Below are 22,023 nucleotides of genomic sequence, written 5' to 3'. Positions count from 1 at the left end.
TTCTAAATGACCGTATTTTATTTTCTTAGGTATACCCCTGAGTATACCCCAATTCGGTCAGCTGTAAATTCGTTGCCAGTTTACCGATCAATTAACTTTATATATTAAAAGACAAGACCATTTATTGTATATTCAGAAAGAGCCTGGCTAAATTGGGACCTATACCACTTAATTGCGGACTATCAAATTTTCCTTCCCACACACCAAATTACTATAGGCACCCAAACTTCTAAAAAATATTAATTTATCCCCACATTAATTCCTAAAACAATCTCATATAAATACTAATCCTTACCATTTTCAGTAAATCCATAAACAAAAAATCCTAAACCTAAAAAAACTTTCTATTTTTATCATAAACTTTCCAAATTCTCAAAACCCTAATAAAAAAAAAAATCATCCTCTTGTCCGACGATCTTCGACCCAACCAAGAAAAAGGTAAATCTCCAACGACCCATTCTATGATTTGCATTTCTTCACTGATTTACATGTTTAAAAATCTCTGATTAACCCAGAATCGGTTTATATGATGATTAACATCAACCGATTCTGTGTTTTGGTTTCCGCCATGAAGAGCATGCACAGTAATTGGTTTATATGATGATTAACATTGACCGATTTTGGGGTTAGAAATGAAACCATCACCAGAATCGGTTTATAAGTGCTTTAGAATAATCCAATTCTGGGTAAATTTTTTATTTTAATTATCCGATCCCGTAATCGGGTTTTTATGTGCCTGATAATTTACTGATTATGTTTGACTCTTCAAATTCCTTTTCATAATCGGATTTTATATATGTACCACATAAACCGATTGTAAATGTTTGACACTCCTGTATGTATTTGTAGTCATAATCGGATTACATATGATTACCTATGTACCGATTCTTAACTAGTTTTTCTTTTTGTTTTGATTTTGTTTTATATAGATATGGAGTTCTCACACCTAGCGTTTACTCTCGAGAGCTCACATTGGAGGACATTCTTAGGAAACCACTACGAGTGCCAGAAAGAAGCCTCTACAAGTTTGCTTATGGGTGTGAGACCAATATTGAACAAGCCATCGCATTGATCGACAAGCTTGCACTGAATGAGCTTTATGAGGTCATCATGTTCGCTAGGATGAGGAGAAATATCATTAGAGCTGAGAGGGAGGTCCATGCAGAAATGAAAGGTATGTGGGAACAAATGGCTCAAGTACAAGCTGTTGCTCCTGATGGTGGTGATGGTGGTGTGGTAGGCTTTGGGATATGTATAAAATAAGAGCAAAGACAGCCTACAGTGATACATGCAAGTGCACAGGGTCAGTTTTAGCAATGTATGTGCAAGAACAGGGTCATTCCACAGGGACAAGGTGAGTGAGTTGAAGCTTCCTAAGCTAATTCTCTGAGCAGTGAACTAATGAATCAAAGAGTGACAGTGGCAAATGACAGTTACAATGGCAATGAGCCAAAGGCAGTGAAGTATAGAATGAAGGTACTAGGGTCTTTGAATCTACTTCTTGATCCTAAGCTAAGGCAGCATCTAATCGAATCATGTCTTGTTTCATCTCAGGAAATACTATAATGGGTGATTTATCAACTAATTTTACTAGCATACCCCTAGCATCAGCTGTCTTTCTACAGCACAGCTGATCACAGGTTTACTTGCACAACCAATTAATCTATCAACTCTAAGGCATTTGGGCACAATCCTTCTAATGTACTGAATTTTTAACCATTATCACTCACTTACCCCTAGCATCAGCTGTCTTTCTACAGCACAGCTGATCACAGGCTTGCTTGTTCAAATGGATACTAGCAGTCCTAACTCATTTTTAGCACTACAAGAACAATGACATGATTACTAACTATCTTAACATACAATCAAGAGTTTCATCTAAACCCTAGCACATGAAATTAGAACATGATAAACATAAAGAGTAATTGAAATTGAAATTTAGAATTAGAATTAAAATAGAAAATGACAAAACCTAACAGTGGAGAGCACTGGCTAATCCAGGCCTCCAAATGGTGCTCTGGCTAATCCAGGCATGACTTCTAACACACACCCATCATCCCTATTTATACAACAATCCAAAATTAGGGTTAACACCCTTTTCCCCAAAACAGTGAAATTAGGGTTTGGTGAAAATCAAAACTAAATCAAAATAATCCTACCTAATGTCACTGAATCTACTCAATAACACTCACCCATGCCTCTATTTCTAGTTGTAATCATCAATTCCTAAGAATCCCCAATTTGTAAAATTAGGGTTTCCTGTTGAGAAATAGGAATCGAAATTACTCACCTAACAGCTCTGATTTCTTCCCAATAGTCTCGACCCATGCTTCCTCATCGTCTTCTGCTCCTTCCCATGCTTCAATTACATCCATCTCATCAACTTATTTCACCAACTCCACAGCTAGGGATTAGAGGTGTGAAAATGGGTGAAATTAGTCGTTGAGAGGGATATAGGACGTGATATAGGGGATGGGTTTAGTTGGTAGGAGCCATGATGGCTTTGGTGGTGGATGTGGTGGTGGCAGAAGGAGCAGGTGGTGGTGATGACGACAGCGTCGCTGTGCAGAGAAGGGAGGAGAAGAAGATGGGTTCGATATTTTTGGAGTAGGGGGTGTTTGGTTGGGTTAATAGATTTGGGTTCTTGGGTGTTGATAAGGCTCATCAAGTCTTGATGTTTGGATGGTGAAAGGCGTAGGATGAAAAGATGAAAGAATGATCCAACGGCTCGATGGAAATGGATATGAAGCGACCTTTGAATCTGGGATACATCAAAACTGACGGTCTGAGATGGAGTTAGGTGCTATAGTGTTAGACAGGAACATCAAAACTCGATGCACTCTGATAGAGCGACCGTTGGATGATGGAATGGATTCAATCTGACGGTGAAGGAGAGAAACGGGTTTGGGTATTGATTTTAGGATTAGAAAATGGGTTTGGGCTTAAACAATCTTGAGCCCACTTCTTCTTTAAGAACAATTTCTTCCTTTGTGAGCCCATTTTCATCCTTGAGTCTTCCATACCGCATTCTGCACTTCTTTTCCTCTAGAGTTTCCGCCGGCTTTCTCCGTGTCTTTGTACTTTTCGCTCCGCAACTCATCTAGTCTTTATTTATTACCTAAAAATGCAAAATTAATTAATAAAAATATTTATTCTTGAAAACAATGAAAATACAGAATATGGGATAAAATGTAGAATTAATGCACAAAAGATGAGTTAAATACCAAGAAAAATATATAAAAATATGCACTTTTTAGCACTCATCAAATACCCCCAAACCTGAATTTTACTTGTCCTCAAGTAAAACAAAACTAAGGAAATCCTACCTATACCACTGTCGCTGGTCTCTCGAATGCATTTAGCATATGCACTAAGCCTTTTAAACCACTAAGTGTCCCTAGTGGACGAGTGAAGTCTCGTGAAGGTTTGCTTAGAACATACCTACAAAGTTCTAGGACAAAATATAAGCTCAGATTCCATCAAATGTGACATGTGCAAGTCAGTTTAAGCTCACAGCAAAATGGAGATGTCAATCTAGCTATCAAAGGCACAATCCTAGCACTGATAACAAATAAAGACATGTGATAAGAGTGTAAAGTGTATCTACACATGCGTAAAGAAAGATCGGATGTTATGACTACTAATCACCAAGAGATAGTTTCTCAGGCTAAGAACCGAGGTCGAAATCTAGCTAGCTGTCCGGACTTTACGAGAATTGTGAATGAGTTGGAGGTATTTCACAATTACTCGCGTTGTACATCAATGGCATGCACCCTTCCTTGCTTACTATAATACAACAAAAGATGACTCTTTACATGACTCTTATTTACATTGACTACTCTCTTTTATTTTTGGAACAAGAGAGGATGGAATTGATAAATACTTGATTTTTTTTTTTTTTGATTTTTTTTTTTGATATTTTTTTTTTAACATGCTAACACTTTTGATACATAACAAAAAGAAACAAAAAATTACATGACACTTTGCAAGAGGTAGCCCTTTTTGATGCACCCAGTTAAATTCGATGGTTGTCTTTCTTAATGTAACCTCCACCTTCTATCCCAACCAACCAAAGAACAAGCTAGTCAAGTTTCGTTCTGTATTCTAAAGTGATTGGCAACTAAAACTTCCGATAGAACACCTCAAGGATGAGGCTATACATGTATTGGTAGATCGTGCGCGTGCAAGTTTCTTATCACTATGTGAATTGTGCTAGAATCAGGGTGCCTAAATATCTAGACTAAGACTCCTAATAAAAATACATATTTGCACAAGAGTCAACATTTCAAGGTAAATGAGCTCCATTTTTATGATTTTTTAATTTTTTATTTTTTTTGGAATTTTTAAATTTTTTCAAAAAGAAGGAGTTCTGCTTTTTTTTTTTCAATTATGGCATATTATCAAAGTATCTACTTTTCACCCCCAAACCTAAACTAAACATTGTCCTCAATGTTTCAAAATATGAACAATATTATAATACAACATATGAAGAGGATCATGCTGAGTAGAGAAAAAGGAAAGAGAATACCCGATTTCGGTGAAAGCAAGATTAGAACTCCGTTATTCAAGGCAAGAATCCAACATATGTCAGCCGAGATCATATTGGATTAGCAAAATATATACAAAAGGAACAAAAGGATTTTTAAAATTTTTATCTACTGGATTATATACAAACAATTCATATATACATACAGTCTAAAGAGTTGAGGATCAACCCAAAAGACAAAGTGTAGACATTTCAACAGCTTCACACAATAATAATATGATAGGCATGCAAGTGAGGCTGTGAAACAAAATGAGCTACCCCCAAACCTGGATTTTTCAACAGATAATTTTGGGTACAAAATCTCGCAGTTTTGGGGGTTCATCATGCACAAGGTCTAGCTCGAAATGAACTTTGCTAGGGACGGGCAAACATGCATATCCTAACTGTGGCTCCTCGAAAGTATTGTATTTAGATGCAAAATAGTCCAAGAGGACTTGAGAGGCACACAGTTCCAGGCCTAGATTAGGTATTCTCATGAAAATTGGTTTGACAATAGTTACAAACAAATCTAGGTAGGATGCAAGGCTATCAGATTGTGACTTAGGCAAGAAAGTGACATCTAAGCGTCTCACATGCATGAGATCAAGAGTATCAATATTATCAGTCACATCAGCATTATCTAAGTCACACTCAAGATGTGTAGCATGCTCATCATCACAAAAAATTTGCACAAGTCCTAATTCAGAATCATGGTTATCCGATATATTCAAATTATCATCAACAGAAGCAATATATTGTGGCTTAAGTATGGAATCAGACACATCAACTATGTTTTCATGCATAGGATCATTAGTGTCAACAGAAGATTTACCTAAGTCATGCTCTTCACAGGATAATTGCACAATATCTAAATCAGTATCAACATCACATGCATATGGAATACTAGAAGAAATATCATTCATGAAGGTCGGGGCAGAAAAGCCTAATGTATTTGAAACCAAAGGTTCCACAACATTTTCAGCATAGACATGTTCTTCTAACATAACATTCATCATCATCATAGTAATATGCATACTTGTCCCTATTAGCAGTTGTGGTGTCATTAGTCAACTCATGTTCCTCTAGATTAGGTTCATATTCAATATCATACACATGGGAAGGACTAAACATGCTATTTCAAAGTTCAATTCATTATCACCTATATCATGTGACAGTGTCTCAGTTTCCCTAATGGATTCCCATTGACGGGTTTTCTCTGCAATCTCAGCTAAAAATTTCCATGCATCGTCCACAGTTTTATCAAGAAATTCACCATTACACATACACTCAACCATGACTCGAGATTTAAAGTCTAGTCCCTCATAGAGGATAGCGACAAGTCTCCACTTCTCAAATCCATGGTGTGGACATTCGCTCAACAAATCATTAAAACGTTCAAAATAGTCAAAAACAGTTTCCTCATCCAACTGGACAAAACAATTGATATTTGACGAATAGCGATGGTCCTATGATGTGGAAAAAATCTTTGGAAAAATTGATTAGTGAGTTGTTCCCAAGTGGTGATTGATTGTGGTCTCAAACCGTAAAACCATGTTTTGGCCTTTTCCTTTAAAGAAAAAGTAAACAAACGCAATTTCAGAGAGTCTTCGGACATATGTTCAGGTTGCATAATCCGGCAAATTTGTTCAAACTCTCTTACATGAGTGTAGGGGTTCTCCGAATCGAACCCTCGAAATTTTGGAAGTATTTGTATCATGCTTGCATTTATTTTAAAAAAGTTATCGGTTTGAGGTAAAACAATACATGATAATTGAGTTTTTATTGTGGGAAACATGTATTCATGGAGAGCATGAGGTTGGCCCATATTTGAAAAAAAAAGAAACTAGTGTGACACAAAGCCCACTATTTGGTTTTTAAAGGCAAGGGGCAAAGCCCATTTTGGTTTTTAAAGATGGGGAGCAAAAATTTGGTTTTTGAAATTAGAAGCAATTTTTTTTTTTAGCCCAAAATTTAGTTAAGTTTGGTTCACAAAAGAGGCAAGCCCAAAATCCAAAAAGTTAAGTTTAGAGCAAGCCCACTATTAAGAAACTACAAGCCTAACAAACAACTAAATTACAAGCCCAAATAAAGAAAGAAATAAAAATAAAACTAATTATTACAAACCCACAAAAAAAGAAAATAAAAATAAAACTAAAATTATTACAATCCCAAATAAAGAAAGAAATAAAATTAAAATTAAAATAATTATTACATGCCCAAAAAGATAATTAAAATTACAAGCCCAAAAGAGAATAACAATATAAACCCACAAAAAATTACAAGCCCAAAAAATTTGGGTTTGGGTTTAGGCTTACCTTTTTGGAGGGAAGCCCAGTTTGGCTTTGGTCCCTATTTTTTGTTGCACAAGCCCAGTTGGGCTTGGTTCAAATTATGTGCAACTCCACAAGCAGCTCCAGTTGGTTCACAACTTCTACTCCAACAACACCAGCCCAGCCCAGCAGATCAGCAAAGCAGGGTCAGGCTTCAGCAACATGCCCAGCAGGGTATTTGGACTACCACACCCATTAAACTGGGTTATATTTGGCTGATTTCTGCCTCAGCCCACACCTTTGCTCAGTAACAGCACCAGCTACCTGTACACTCAAATGTGTGTGATCAGTACACAAAAAGGACAGGAAAAGTGAGCAAAATTGAAGAACTGCAATGCAGTTGTGCAGTTGCAGATGGAGCTGAATGGAATGCAAAACTGCAAAATTGCTTGGTTAGCAGTGGCAGTGCAGGTGCAGTTCAGGCCAAATGAAAGAGCTGCAGTTGCAGTCAGTTAACTGATGCAGTTGAATATCAAAGTGAGCAGGAAGTTGGACTGATAAGGGGCTGCCAGATGCACAAATGCAAAAACTGAGATGCCAGATGCAGGTGCAGTTCAGAAATGCAGAATGCAAATATGCTTGGACTGTAGTGGAGTTGGCAGTTTCAGTTCAGCTCAGTTGAGAGTGCAGAGATTATGTGAATGCAGGAGGCAGTAAGATTAATTGAAGGATGCAAGTTATGATGCAGAACAGTATGCAAAGAAGATGCAAAATGCAAATGCTACTAGAGCAGAGAAGATGCAGATGTAGTGATGATGCAAATGAACAGCAAGAGAAAAAGCTAAAAGATAAATGCAAGTAAAGCTAAGAAAGTGCAAGAATAGCTAAGATACAAGCCAAGAAACTTCAACACACAACGCCAAGTCTCCGGCAACGGCGCCAAAAACTTGGTAGACTTTGGGATATGTATAAAATAAGAGCAAAGACAACCTACAATGATACCTGCAAGTGCACAGGGTCAGTTGTAGCAATGTATGTGCAAGAACAGGGTCATTCCACAGGGACAAGGTGAGTGAGTTGAAGCTTCCTAAGCTAATTCTCTGAGCAGTGAACTAATGAAGCAAAGAGTGACAGTGGCAAATGACAGTTACAATGGCAATGAGCCAAAGGCAGTGAAGTATAGAATGAAGGTACTAGGGTCTTTGAATCTACTTCTTGATCCTAAGCTAAGGCAGCATCTAATCGAATCATGTCTTGTTTCATCTCAGGAAATACTATAATGGGTGATTTATCAACTAATTTTACTAGCATACCCCTAGCATCAGCTGTCTTTCTACAGCACAGCTGATCACAGGTTTACTTGCACAACCAATTAATCTATCAACTCTAAGGCATTTGGGCACAATCCTTCTAATGTACTGAATTTTTAACCATTATCACTCACTTACCCCTAGCATCAGATGTCTTTCTACAGCACAGCTGATCACAGGCTTGCTTGTTCAAATGGCTACTAGCAGTCCTAACTCATTTTTAGCACTACAAGAACAATGACATGATTACTAACTATCTTAACATACAATCAAGAGTTTCATCTAAACCCTAGCACATGAAATTAGAACATGATAAACATAAAGAGTAATTGAAATTGAAATTTAGAATTAGAATTAAAACAGAAAATGACAAAACCTAACAGTGGAGAGCACTGGCTAATCCAGGCCTCCAAATGGTGCTCTGGCTAATCCAGGCATGACTTCTAACACACACCCATCATCCCTATTTATACAACAATCCAAAATTAGGGTTAACACCCTTTCCCCAAAACAGTGAAATTAGGGTTTGGTGAAAATCAAAATTAAATCAAAATAATCCTACCTAATGTCACTGAATCTACTCAATAACACTCACCCATGCCTCTATTTCTAGTTGTAATCATCAATTCCTAAGAATCCCCAATTTGTAAAATTAGGGTTTCCTGTTGAGAAATAGGAATCCAAATTACTCACCTAACAGCTCTGATTTCTTCCCAATAGTCTCGACCCATGCTTCCTTATCGTCTTCTGATCCTTCCCATGCTTCAATTACATCCATCTCATCAACTTATTTCACCAACTCCACAGCTAGGGATTAGAGGTGTGAAAATGGGTGAAATTAGTCGTTGAGAGGGATATAGGACGTGATATAGGGGATGGGTTTAGTTGGTAGGAGCCATGATGGCTTTGGTGGTGGATGTGGTGGTGGCAGAAGGAGCAGGTGGTGGTGATGGCGACAGCGTCGCTGTGCAGAGAAGGGAGGAGAAGAAGATGGGTTCGATATTTTTGGAGTAGGGGGTGTTTGGTTGGGTTAATAGATTTGGGTTCTTGGGTGTTGAGAAGGCTCATCAAGTCTTGATGTTTGGATGGTGAAAGGCGTAGGATGAAAAGATGAAAGAATGATCCAACGGCTCGATGGAAATGGATATGAAGCGACCTTTGGATCTGGGATACATCAAAACTGACGGTCTGAGATGGAGTTAGGTGCTATAGTGTTAGACAGGAACATCAAAACTCGATGCACTCTGATAGAGCGACCGTTGGATGATGGAATGGATTCAATCTGACGGTGAAGGAGAGAAACGGGTTTGGGTATTGATTTTAGGCTTAGAAAATGGGTTTGGGCTTAAACAATCTTGAGCCCACTTTTTCTTTAAGAAAAATTTCTTCCTTTGTGAGCCCATTTTCATCCTTGAGTCTTCCATACCGTATTCTGCACTTCTTTTCCTCTAGAGTTTCCGCCGGCTTTCTCCGTGTCTTTGCACTTTTCGCTCCGCAACTCATCTAGTCTTTATTTATTAGCTAAAAATGAAAAATTAATTAATAAAAATATTTATTCTTGAAAACAATGGAAATACAGAATATGGGATAAAATGTAGAATTAATGCACAAAAGATGAGTTAAATGCCAAGAAAAATATATAAAAATATGCACTTTTTAGCACTCATCGTGGTGATGCTAGTGCTGGTGTTCCTTCTCCCGGTGGTGCTGCAAATGCTCCCGGTGGTACTGCTACTGCTGATGTTGATGCTCCTGCTCTTTAAGTTTTTAAGTTTTAGATATTAAAAGTTTAAGATCATCAGACTTGTGGTTGCTTTAAGTTCTTAACACTATTTTAAAGTTTTTATTTTGGATGATCTTTGTGTTGAACTTAATGCACTTGAAGTTTTAATTATAATTATGTGTTGTTGCTCAATAATTCTTGCCTGACATGCCCACAATCGGTTTACTCGATATGTCAACATAAACCGGTTGTGCAAGCTATTTTTCGTGTATTTTTTTCAAGCTAGAATCGGATCACATATGCATATATATAAACCGATTGTGCAAGCCATTTTTCCTGGATGTTTTTAAGCCAAGCTAGAATCGGATCACATATGGAAATATATAAACCGATGGTGTCGGTGAAAATTAAATTTTTTTACATGTCCTTAATCGGTTTATGTTGGCCACAAAAAAGACTGATTCCTGGTGGCATTAAAACAAAATCGGGTTATAGACCGATTATTTCAAATTATTTCACGTTTTTCAAAAAAAATAGTTGTTAGGGACTTTCTCTATAAATAGAGACCTCACCCTTGGACCCCATTTTCCCCAAAATTGATCATTTTATTCCCCCTCACTCCATATACTCCACAACTACTCATTCCATACATATACATACAAGAAATGGCATCATTCGACTCCGCAGAAGATTTGGAAATCACGAAAGCATGGTATGCGGAAAATCGACTTAGACGTCAATCCTCCCAAAGGGAGGATTCAATAACCTTTTGGGCTAAAGTACACAACAAATTTAGCCAAGAATTTAGGAATCCTAATTAGAAGTGTTCAACAACTCCATGATAGGCACCTAGTCATCGAAAATGCGATACTTGCTTTTTTAGCTCTCCAACCTCGGATTTTTAACACTCGTCCCTTCACCTTGTCCATTGCACAATTTATAAGTAATTTTGTGGTTTTTTTTATGTACCCCATGTTGTGGTATCTTCCAATGAAACACCACTAACAAATGTAAGCTTGATTTTGTGTTTTTGTAGCACGAAGTCGTGAAAGCGCGCTACTTGGAAGTAAAGGGAGAAGCATTCGCCTTTGATGCAAGCTATCACTTCTTGGCAGATAGAATCCCGAAGGATAACCCGGACTACTTAGATGATGTATCGTCTTCGTCGGAGGAAGATTGATGGCTTTAGAAGTTTTTGTATAGGTTTTGTGGGTAGACCTCTATTTTAACTTCACGAGACTATAACTCGTCCACTAGGGTGTCCTAGGGGTTTAAAAGCTTGATGCATGTGCTAAATGCATCCTACAATAATAATGCAATGAATGAAAATTGGTTTTGAAAGGAAACAATCGGTTTATATATGTCATAAGTAAAATCCGATTCTCAAAATCGGGTTATAAAACATGTCAACGTTAACCGGTTATGGATGTCCTCTGTTAATTCGTAAACACCAATCCAGAATCGGTTTACAAGTGAATGAACGTAAAGCGATTCTGGGTATTGTTTATAAATTATTATTTTTTGATGTTTTGATGAACTCTCTAACATTAGTTAATCTCACATCCAAAACAAAATTAACCCCTAATACGATTAATTAGTATTAATTAATCAAGGGTAAAATAGGTAGTTTGGTAATTATTTTGATAAGGGATGGTGTAAAGTGATTTCTAGTGACTTTTTTTGTCATCTAATCTAATCATAGGCCCCAATTAAGTGGTATATGCCCCAATTTAGCCAGAAAAAAGAACTCCACCATCAGCGTGTGATTAGAGAACAAAAACTATACTCAAGGATGTCTCAAGTTTTTTATGTAATAATACTATTGCAAATACATATACATAGAACTATAACGTGAAAGCGGATAAGCTAGCGAAATGGAATCAGATAAGATAGAAATCACATTATATGGATAACTCCAATGGTATAATTTTGAAGTCCAAAATACTAGATGATGTTGCAAATCGGCACAGTACTTTATTGTACAACAGCTAGTTGTAAATAAAATGCTTGCTTTTATTTATTTTTTTTAAAAAAGAACTCCCCCATGAAAATTGAGCGAACCTCGTGGATATTTAGTATTTTGTAGAAAGGTACAGGAACAGCAGAACTTCCCAACAAGGTAACAACTATGTGCATTCCTGACTCAGTGTGACCCGTCCAGTCACCAGTACCGATTATTACCAAATATACCCTCCCCAGTTGAGTTAGTTACAGTACGTTTGGGTTGGGTTAGGCTATATGGGTTTGGCTAATAGGAAATGGTGGTAGGTTATGAAATCCTGTTCTACAGTTCTCCAACCCTCTTCTATATCCGTATCACGATTCATGACCTTGATCCAATTGAATTAGAGAAGAATCAATATATCGATAATGAATTAAAAAATGGAGTTGGGTTGACATGCGGTGAAGAGTAGAATCTTAAATTTCCTTCCTTCATCAAATACAATCAGCTTTTCATGTTACTTGGCATATCTTCAAGAAAGGTTTTATGTGTTATTGTATCTGTTTATTTCAAAATTGGATATACTTTAGGGTTTCATAGAGGTTTTTGAAATGGATTTCGTTTACATATATAGGGTTCCCAATAGAAACTGTAAATTAATAAAATTGATTTTGTTACTTAATGTCTAGGCATCTACTTGTTATTGATAATTTGTATGTAAATCTGGTAGATAAACATTCATGTTTAGGTGATTCATATATCTAGAAGAGTGATTTAGAAGAACAATTGATTAATCCATTTTATATGCTAGGGAAACTCCTGGTATAGTTCCACTTCCACAAGTTATTTTGACAACTAGGAGTTTAATATAGCTCGATTTAAAATGTCAAGATTAGCTGAAGCATCTATGGAAAATGCAGCTTCAAATGCTAAGTTGTTAACACCCCAAGCAAAGCTAAGAAACTAGGAGTTTGGATTCCTACAGCTATACTTGTCTTTAAACCAAGGTTTTAATGTCTAGCACCAATTTGGCCCGGGCTTAATATATATAAGAGAATCCCTCTACATGGATCGTTGCGCATTCTTCGGTTGATCACTGAGGGAAACAACCGATACTTATTCTACCTATTATTCCTGGAAAGGGCATGCGATAGATCCAATATATATAACTAGATTTCCCGTGCAATATGTAAGAAATAAAGACACATTACATATTTTGATGCTTAGATGTTGTATAAGTCGATAGAATTGTCAATTGATCTATAATTTTCACTACTTTTTAGCCGTCCTTCCCAAGCAAGCTAAAATGTGCTAATTCATCAATGTCCTTTAACTGTTGTTGGAGGTGGATTCTAGGATCTTTTATAATCATAGCATATCCATAATAGCGGCATACTTCTTTTATCGGGGATTTTAAACCTTATGTTGTCATGGCAAGAAGATTTACTTTTTTAATATTTACTTCCACTTTGCTCTGATGATTTTTTTGTAGTGTTATTTAGATTCATCGGTATGCGAAGTGCAGTGTTGGCATCTGTTCATTCTTTCTTTTGTGCTAGTGTTGGGTTGTTTCATAGAAGTTAATGTCTTGATATGTTATATGTTTCTGCAAATAAACATCACGTATGTGATACGTATTTTTGTCTATCATTCTTGTACTGTCATTCTTACAACTTCTCTTATGGATTGCAGATGGCGTTATCATTTCAATATCATTTAAATAAATGTCAGGAACAAGTCTGCGTTTTGCATAAGATAAAGACAAGATGAGACAAGTAATAAGGCTACGAGAAAGTTTGCATATTGGATTATGTCCGGCTAATAACTATTTCATTTTCTAGAAGGAAAGCTCCGGTTTTGTGGGTAAAGAATTGCTTCGTATTAGAGTTGAGAATAAGCATTTGGTTAGATCTTATTAGTATATAATCTTTAATGCCGGGAAAATGGTACTTTTACTCTTAGCCTACGACTGAAAGAATATGTTCATTTATGTACTGACATTGCCATTTGTCTTCATTCTTCAGTTGTGTGATTTTTATTAAATTTTTTTTGTTTTATTTTAAATAACTTTTTTTATAATGAGCTAGCGTGACTTGGATTTTTTGGATACCCGCGAAGTTTTCAGCTCTCCCAATGCCGAATCTCACTAAAATTATGATGAATATATGAAATTAATATGCAGTTAATAATTTTGCACCTATAATGATCTAACTACCATTGATATATGCATTCACATACCGGAAAGACATAACATGTCTACTCCTAGACATGAATTAAACTTTAAAATTACTTTTGCTTGTAACGGAAAATGAATTGCTTATTGTCGAAGAGAAAACGCAAATGTGACTTCCTCTCTCGGCCGGTACCAAAATCCATTTTTCATTTCCATTTTTGTTTTTCAATTTATCATATATTGTTACAAAAACGGTACCATAAAATAAATTGGGTACGACACTGGATGGTTGTGTAAAATAAAGTTAGGTCTACTGATCTTGGGTATATAATCGTGGGTGTATAAATTAAAATGGGTAGGTGATTCATACGATCGTATAGATTAGCAACCATCCACTTATTGCAGGTTGATGAATTTGTACCCCATGTCTAGTGCTACTGGAGAGCATAGTTGTGGAGTTTAGTGCTACTGGTCCATGACAACAACTTTGAAAAGAAAGAGTATACCTAGATCACAATGTATCATAATTCTTGTAACATTATCAATATATCTTCTACACGGTGTAACTTTTCCTCCACTGTCCATGTCGAGATTTGAGCTGAATATAAGAAATTAAATGCTTCATTTTTGGCATACCTCCTTGTGGATCTTAGTCAACGGATGATGTCTATGGTCCAATATTGTCATGGGAGTGCTAATTAAACTCCCTGAAGTCAGAAGGTATACCTTGTCATACGTAAAGGTCTCATCTCATATTTTGATAATCTTGTCATGGGAGTACTTTAAAACTTAGGTGAAGGTGCATATCTAGTAATGGAACCCTTTATGTCTCCTAACTCTTTTTATATGATTTTATGCTTCTTGTATCATTGCTGACTATATTGAAAAGAAATAACATAAAGCACAACAAGATTAAGTGTGATGCAAGAGCTGCTAGTTCCCACGTCACCCACAATGTTGTCGTTCTGTTTTTTGGTGGCCCTGACGATAGAGAGGCATTGGCTTATGCTTAGAGAATGTCAGAGAACCCTACTGTTAATCCGACAGTTATTCGGTTCCTTACTGGAGAAGAAGCAATAGGGTGGCAACAGGACAATGAATCCAAGGATAATGGAATGTTGTTACTGATAATGACAGGGAGAGACAGATTGATGATGATGTTATTACAATTTCAGAATGCAAACAGCAAACGATGAATCAGTTGTATATATGGAGAAAACCACGAATGGAGAAAAGACGGTGTCAACTATTAGATCTCTGGATATATATAATATTCATGACCTCTATATAGTTGGAAGGGGACAGGGGAACTGCTCAGATTTTGCTGTAACAGTGTCAGTCTTAATATGTTGGAATGGGTCTTCAAGGTGACAGAGTAGCAACACCTGATAGCCCTGCATAGCAACAACCTGACCAACAATTCGACCTACACCAACAAAGAGGAGAAAACAACTTTGCGACAAAAAATGTGAAATTCTAATATCCTCCGTGTAATACTGTAGTTTACGATATTAGAGTGGGTTATGGCTTCCCCTTTGGTGGGCCCGGAAAAGCGTATAACATTGAAGTGAAATGAAACGGGCCTACAGTAATACCGCAAGTGCACGGTCGTCAGTTGTAGCTCGTGCAAGTACGGGTCGATCCACAGAGACTGGGGGTGTTTTGTAGTGTTTAGCTATTTTGGGTTCTAGTTGGCTATTGGGCTTTAGGTATCAAAGGGTTGTGGTACCAATGGGTTATGAATACCCTTTGGAACTGTTGGGCTTTGAATATCCTTTGAGTAAATTGGGCTTAATGAGTTTGTTGTAATGATGAAGTGCTTTAGGCCTTGGGCCTTTGAATGATTTTGGAATGAACTGTGAACTAGGCTTTGGCCTTAAACTTAGGCTTGGGCTCAGTGTAGTGAACTGAGCTTGGGATTAAACCTGGGTTTTTGGTATGATTTGGGCCTTAACTGGAGCTAGGCTTTTTAGCTATGAACCTGGGCTTTTAGCCTTTGGTTTCAATGAACTGAACTTGGGCTCAGTGTTGAAGTGAGCTTTGGGCTCAGTTGGCTTGTATGAGGATCTGGGCTTGACAGTGACAGGCCTTAGCTTGGAAAGTGAACTGTGAGCTGGGCTTGATAGAGCTATCAGTTTGGTTTTTGAATGAGTCCACAGTGAACTGGACTGGGCTCTTAATGATCAATGCACTTAGGCCACAGTGAGCTTCAATGGACTAATGGGGAGCAAAACAGAGAAACTAGAAGAGCAAAAGATAGCAAAAGAAAGAGAATAAAAGAGAACACAGACAGAGATGAGGAACAGGGAAGAATAGGGAACAATAACTAAGAGATTAACAATGGCAGTGCAATAAACTAACAATGACCATGGGAAAGAAGCAAACATCAGTGGCAATGAGGCACAAAGGCAGTTAGCCTAAGGCAAGGGAGCAGCAATGAAACAAATGGTAACAGTGGCAGTTAACAGGAAACAAAGCCAAATAAACCAAGGCTGTTAGCCAAGGGCAGGGGTGTGAAGAAGTAACAAAACAGTTAAGTTGCAAGTGACTGTGAAAACAGAATGTGGGTTAAGCTAAGGCTTTGAATCCACCCTTGTGTCCTAGCCAAACAATGTGATCCTAGGTTGAGTTGAAAATCCTATGCATACATCTAGAATGGGAGGAAAATCAGCTTGCTCACTGATATGCCCCTAGTATTGACTGTCTTTTGACAGCACAGTCAATCACAGGCATACCAGAGCACTAATTTCTTCCCATTGCACAAGCAAAACACTGCACTAAGGCTCTAACCTAGCATTCCACTACCTAACAGTGCACTAAAGCTTCATCTGAGCCTCAGCAGTGAACTCAGAACATAATTAACAGATGGAACAACACATAAATTGGAGAGACTGGCTAATCCAGTTCTCCCAAAACATCACATTAACAACAACAACAACAGGATATTAAAACAGGGAACATTACACAAAAACAGGGAACATCACATTAACAACAGGGAACATTACACAAAACAGAACATGAATATGCAGAACATCAAAGTTCTGGACACTGGCTATTCCAGCATAAGCCTTTACATCACACCAGTCCCTTCTATTTATACCCACAGACCCAATTTGGGTTTTCCCCCAAATTACAAAATTAGGGTTCTTCCCAAAAAAATCCCTAAAATCAAACAGAAATTAGGTAAATTGTTTCTACCTAATTTGACAGTACAAATCAGACCCATATCTTCTAATGCTCTCCCTAACAGAAAATTAGGGTTTTTTAATAAATTCCCCCAAATTGACAGTAGACTAGGGTTTTGATTTTCGAACTTACCAAACGTGATAAGACGAGTCCGTCTTCAACCCATGCTTCTTCTCCCTTCTCTGCTCCTTCCCATGCCTTCAATTTCTCTTTCTAGCTCGAGCTATTGTACCAATTTCTTTCCTAGGGTTCTCTGAGAAAGAAAAGAAAAGAAATTGGTAGGATAGATGGCTAGAAGATGGGGGGAGTGATTATAGTGGAGTTGGTGGTGGTGTTTAGGTGGCTATGGAGTAGGTGGTGGCGATGGCAGTGGAAGGGTGATGGTGGTGGAGTTGGCAGGAGCAGAGCTCGACTGCTCGAAGGAGGAAGATGAGAATTTGGGTAAGGTGCGTTTGGCTGAAGGGTATAGGTGTTCGATACTTGGGTGTTAGGCGGGATATCAAGATTCGATGTTGGCGAATCTGAGTCACTGGATACGAAGCTGGTAGGTGAATCGGATGGCTACCCCTGAAGAGTCTGGTAGCGACCGTCGGATGTCTTGATACAACGAAGTTAACGGCGAAGATCGAGGTTAGGTGCTGTAGTGTTAAGCGGAAGTATCGAGATTTGATGCGCAGGCAAAGAAGCGACCGTAGGATGCAGATGCGATCCAATCTGACGGTCGGGAATGGAAGCGGGTATGGATATAGAAAATGGGTTTGGGTAAGGGTTTTGGGCCTTGGGTATGCCAAGCCCATATCTTCTTTAAGAACAATTCTTCCTTCTTGAGCCCATTCCTAGCTTTTTGGACGTGCGCTCCATTCTTTGCGGCTTCCTTGCGTAATTTCTTCCGGCTTTTCACCACTCTTCAGCTCTTTTCCGCTCCGCAAGTCATCCAGACTTTATTTATTACCTAAAAATATAAAATTAAGTAAGAAAAATATTTATTCTTGAAAACAATGAAAATACAGAATATGGGATAAAATGTAGAATTAATGCACAAAAGATGAGTTAATTGCCAACAAAAAGGGATAAAAATATACAATATTTGGCACTCATCAAATACCCCCAAACCTGAATTTTACTTGTCCTCAAGTAAAACAAAACTAAGGAAATCCTACCTATATCACTGTCGCTGGTCTCTCGAATGCATTTAGCGTATGCACTAAGCCTTTTAAACCACTAAGTGTCCCTAGTGGACGAGTTAAGTCTCGTGAAGGTTTGCTTAGAACGTACCTACAAAGTTCTAGGTCAAAATATAAGCTCAGATTCCATCAAATGTGACATGTGCAAGTCAGTTTAAGCTCACAGCAAAATGGAGATGTCAATCTAGCTATCAAAGGCACAATCCTAGCACTGATAACAAAAAAAGACATGTGATAAGAGTGTAAAGTGTATCTACACATGTGTAAAGAAAGATCTGAAGTTATGACTACTAATCACCAAGAGATAGTTTCTCAGGCTAAGAACCAAGGTCGAAATCTAGCTAGCTGTCCGGACTTTACGAGAATTGTGAATGAGTTGGAGGTATTTCACAATTACTCGCGTTGTACATCAATGGCATACACCCTCCTTGCTTATTACAATGAAACAACAAAATGACTATTTACATGACTCTTATTTACATTGACTACTCTCTTTTATTTTTGGAACAAGAGATGATGGAATTGATAAATACTTGATTTTTTTTCTGATATTTTTTTTTTTTTTATGATAAGGAGACACTTTTGATACATATACAAAAGGAAACAAAAGATTACATGACACTTTGCAAGAGGTAGCCCTTTTTGATGCACCCAGTTAAATTCGATGGTTGTTTTTCTTAATGTAACCTCCACCTTCTATCCCAACCAACCAAAGAACAAGCTAGTCAAGTTTCGTTCAGTATTCTAAAGTGATTGGAAATCGTAACTTCCTATCAAACACCTTGAAGATCGAGGCTATACATGTATTGGTAGATCGTGCGCGTGCAAATTTCTTATCACTATGTGAATTGTGCTAGAATCAGGGTGCCTAAATATCTAGACTAAGACTCCTAAAAATTACATATATGCACAAGAGTCAACATTTCAAGGTAAATGAGCTCCATTTTTATGATTTTTCATTTTTTAATTTTTTTTTGAATTTTTTTCGATTTTTTCAAAAGAAGAAGGAGTTCGTTTTCAATTATAGCATATTATCAAAGTATCTACTTTTCACCCCCAAACCTAAACTAAACATTGTCCTCAATGTTTCAAAATATGAATAAAATTATAATACAACATATGAAGAGGATCATGTTGAGTAGAGAAAAAGGAAAGAGAATACCCGATTTCGGCGAAAGCAATATTAGAACTCCGTTATTCAAGGAAAAAAAATCCAACATATTTCAGCTGAGATCATATTGGATTAGCAAAATATATACAAAAGGAACAAAAATGTTTTTAAGAAATTTTATCTACTGGATTATATACAAAAAATTCACCATACACTAACAATCTAAAGAGTTGAGGATCAACCCAAAAGACGAAGTGTAGACATTTCAACAGCTTCACACAAATATAACAGGAAATAAACGCAAGTGAAACTGTGACACAAAATGAGCTACCCCCAAACCTGGATTTTACAGAAGATATAATTTTGAAAACAAAATCGCGCAGTTTCGGGGGTTCATCATGTACAAGGTCTAACTCGAAATGAACTTTGCTAGGGACGGGTACACATGCTAATTCCAACTGTGGCTCCTCAAAGATATTATACTTAGATGCAAAATAGTCCAAAAGGACTTGGGAAGCATACAGTTCCAATCCTAGATTAGGGACTCTCAGAAAAGTCGGTTTGACAATATGGGTACAAACCAAATCTAGGTTGGGTGGAAGGCCATCAGATTGTGACTTATGTAGGACGATAGGCACATCATTATTAATCACATCAACATCTTTTAAGTCTTCTACACGTGTCACAACATGCTCACAATCATCAAACAAATTGGCAAGATCACAATCAGAGTCATCAACATCATCAACAAATTCATTCTCATGCATCGGCAAATCAGGAGAAATATCACAATGTGACCTTGGTAGAGAATCAGACACATCAAATATATTTTCATGCATATTAGTGTCTACAGAAGATTCAACTATTCCTATGTCATGCTCATCTTCACAGAATAATTGTACGAATCCCATGTCAATATCAAAATCATATGAATTACAATGAGTATTAGAAAGAACAACATGCATGAAGGTCGAGGGCGAGAAGCCATATGTTTTTGAACCAACAGGTTCCACAATATTTTCATGTTCTTCTAACATATCATCATAATCATCATCATGGTAGCATGCATATTGGTCCTCATTAACAGTGGTGGTGTCATTAGTCGATTCATGTTCCTCTAAATTAGGTTCATATTCAACATTATTTACATGAATGGGACTAGACACTTCATTAGGGACAACATACATTTCCTCATGAATTTCCTCCTTTTATAGGTGAAGCAAAATCTGATCTAAATATGCATGAATTCGTGATGTAGATCTATCATAGTCTTGCTTGCAGAGTCTTAAAGCTTCTGTGGTGGAGTCTAAATTCATGGGAGTACCAAATTCTTCATGTTCAAATTGTGGTGAATGGTACATGTGTGCATGGTCATTGGGGTTTACAAAATATTGATCGCAACCCTCAAAGGATTGATTATGGTCCCAATGACTACCATTCTCACAATTTATGGGCATTTCATACCTTGGATTTTCTCTAGATTGCCTAAAATTATGCAAAATATGACAATTCTCAACAGGGTGGTCTAAACTACCACATGCGGGACATGCATAGATTTCAGGTTGCCTAAGAAAATTAGATGTGACAGATTCCTCATGTGATTGCATTTCTAAAGCTGTGATTCGAGCTTCTATTTGATCCATAAGTGATGATTGTGTGAGTGAGGCTCTAGCAAAATGTTCATTTTCACGTTGCGATGAATGATGCATGTATGAATAGTCATTAGGGTTCATGTATTGCGGCTCGGGACTTTGAAAATGTCCATAATAATTCCTATGACTATTGACATCATGGTCCGTGGAAGGTTCATAACGTGGCACATGCCCATAAGCAAGTTCTCTAAGAGTTTTATTTCCATCCCCAGGAGCAGACCAAAATCCAGACATGATTGGCTCAAAAGCTAAGTAACTATGTTACAAAGCCCAAAATTTGGTTTTTTTAATGGGTTTGGATTTTTGGGAAAATTTGGTTTTGGTGGGATAAAAGAAAAAAAAAATTTGGTTGTTAATGTGGGAGCAAAATACAATTTGGTTTTAAAATCTGGGAGCAAGTAAAAATTTTGGTTTTTGAATCGGAGAAAAGTTTTGGTTTTTTTTTTTTTGAAATTAGGAGCAAAATTTTGGTTTTTTTTTTTTTTTTTTTTTTACACAAAAAATAAAATTTGGTTTTTGAATGGGAGCAAGCCCACTGTTGTTTTGTGTTTGCTTTGGCTCAGCTGGTTTGAAAACGTTTGGTGAAACTGAGTCCAAAATCTCGGCCTAGAATTTGGGTACTCGGCCCACTAACGAGTTAACCTAGCGTGATCGGTTACAAGCTCAGCTGGGTTTAAAAACCCAGAATACAAAATACCAGTCCAAATTAAACGAGCTCACAAAAATTAAAAACAAGCCCACAAATTAAACAAACAAGCCCACAAAAATTAATTACAACCCAACAGAAAATAAAAAGCCCAAAAATTGGCTTTAATATTACAAGCCCACAATTAAAAATTGGAAGCCCACAATTCGGGTTCTCTTAAATGGGTTTACCTTTTTAAGCACAGCCCAGCTGCTCTGATATTGTTGCAAAAACCCAGTTGGGCTTTGGTTCTTTTCCTTGG

Source organism: Papaver somniferum, chromosome 6, assembly GCF_003573695.1.
Source record: "Papaver somniferum cultivar HN1 chromosome 6, ASM357369v1, whole genome shotgun sequence".
Lineage (NCBI taxonomy): Eukaryota > Viridiplantae > Streptophyta > Magnoliopsida > Ranunculales > Papaveraceae > Papaver > Papaver somniferum.
The sequence above is the reverse complement of the archived record's forward strand: the minus strand, read 5'-3'. Positions refer to the sequence as shown.